Source organism: Nannospalax galili, unplaced genomic scaffold, assembly GCF_000622305.1.
Source record: "Nannospalax galili isolate Female #2095 unplaced genomic scaffold, S.galili_v1.0 scaffold451, whole genome shotgun sequence".
NCBI lineage: Eukaryota > Metazoa > Chordata > Mammalia > Rodentia > Spalacidae > Nannospalax > Nannospalax galili.
The window spans coordinates 3372277-3374318 of NW_008331662.1; positions in this window are offsets into that span (position 1 = coordinate 3372277).

Genomic DNA, 2042 nt, shown 5'->3' on the forward strand with positions numbered 1-2042 from the left:
AATAAATAAATAGGGGCACTGCTGAGATGATTCAGCAGATAAAGGCCCTTGCTTGATGATCTGAGTTTGTTCCCTGGAATCCATGTAAAGGTGTCCTCTACAAAAGACCCTGTGGCATATGCACATACATATACACAGATACTGAACACATGTACACACTAAAAGAAAAAGGAAGATAGAAGAAAGGAAAGGAAGATAGAAGGAAGGAAAGAAGGAAATAAAGATTTGCTTTAAGGTTGGGGGTGGCCACAGGTATAGTTCAGTGGGAGAACCTGTGCTTAGCATGTATAAGGCCCTAGATTCAATCCCTAGCATCAAAATAGATAAAAGTTCAGTGGCATTTAGCAGTTTGTTTTTCATTTGTTTGTTTTGCTCTGTTTTGTTCTGGTTGACTCAGGGTCTCTTTATGTAGACCAGCCTGACTTCTCTCTCTCCCCGTCTCTGCTTCCTGAGTGCTGAGATTGCTGGCACATATCACCATATTCAGTTCTATCAATATTTCTGTTTTCTAAATTAAATTATTTTTGTTTTTATGCATATGAGTATATTGCCTGCATGTATATTAAGTGCACCAGTGTGTGCAGTGCCTGAGGAGGCCAGAAGAGAGCACTGGATTCCCTGAAACTGGAGTTGCAGATGGTTGTTAGCTGCCACATGGGTGCTGGGACTGAACCTGGGCCCTCTACAAGAGCAGTCTGTGCTCTTAACCACTAGGCCATCTCTCAATCTCTCCATCTCCTTTCTTAATCTAAAGGGTTATACTTGAAACAAAATGGTATACAAGTATCTCCATTTTAGGATACAAAGTCTGTTGGCTATGTGCCCATTAGTGGTATTGAAATGGCAAAACTAACTCCATTTTGTTCTAGCTGACTTTTGCTTCACCCTGTGTTTTTGCCCAGCCATTCCTACTGCAGGAAGTTCCAGGAGTACATTGTTTCTAATAATACTGGGAAACTTACAGGTCACCAGGTAACATGTCCTCCAGCTCAGCCTAACTGAAACTTTTTGTTAACTGAAAACCTTTGTTAACTGACCTGCCCCTGATCTGGTGTAACTATGGTGATCTGATGTAACTATGGTTATTGGCTTTGCCCCCGGTGTGACCTAATTGTGGTTTTAAGCTTTATAACCCTGCCCTGATCCTCCTCAGGGTCGAGAGTTCTTTTGGGCATTAGCTCCCTCTCTGACCCCCAACTATTAATAAAGGACTCCTAATTCACAGTCACTATGTGGCATTCTTCTGTGCTTCTTCTAATACTTCTTCAGTATTACAGTATAGCTGGGTCATATGGCAATTCTATTTCTTGTTTTATAGAAGCCTCTAGACCAATTTCCAAAGTGGCTGCATTACTTTATACTCCCACCAACAGTGTATAAAAGTTTCCCTTTTGCTATATTTGTCATTATTTGTATTTTTGTGATGGCTTTTCTGACTGGAGCAAGATGGACTCTTAAAGTAGTTCTAATTTGCATTTCTCTGATGGTGAGATCTTTTTAAAGTGTTTAATGCTGTCAAAGTACCTTCTAAACATTTATATTTATATTTATATCGATAGATCTTGGCTGCTCTCAACTTTTGCCAGAGAAGCTTCTTCTGGCAGTGGGCAGCAGTCAATGGAAAGATGCATAATTGAGTAAGAGACTAAGTGGGCAGCCCTAAGTAGGACTCCTATATCAAATCTTACACACACACACACACACACACACACACACACACACACACACGATGTGGGACCAAGGCTCAGGAAACACCACAAGAGACAGAAAGAATGTCAGAGCCAGAGGATGGGAGGAGTGCTATGAAATGCTGCCTTCTGGTCACAACAGAGCCACTACATTCATGAACTCAAAGCAACTGGGTCGCCTGCACAAGATCAAGCCAGTCAAAGTCCCAGCACAGTGTGGGTAGATGATCTCCAGCTCTCACCTTTTACTGAGGAGCTAATGGCAATTAATAGTTGCTGGGGGTCTAGGGGGAAGAATCACCCTTTTTTTGAGGATGTGTCCACTGGTAGGATTCCCATGTTTTAGTGGATGGC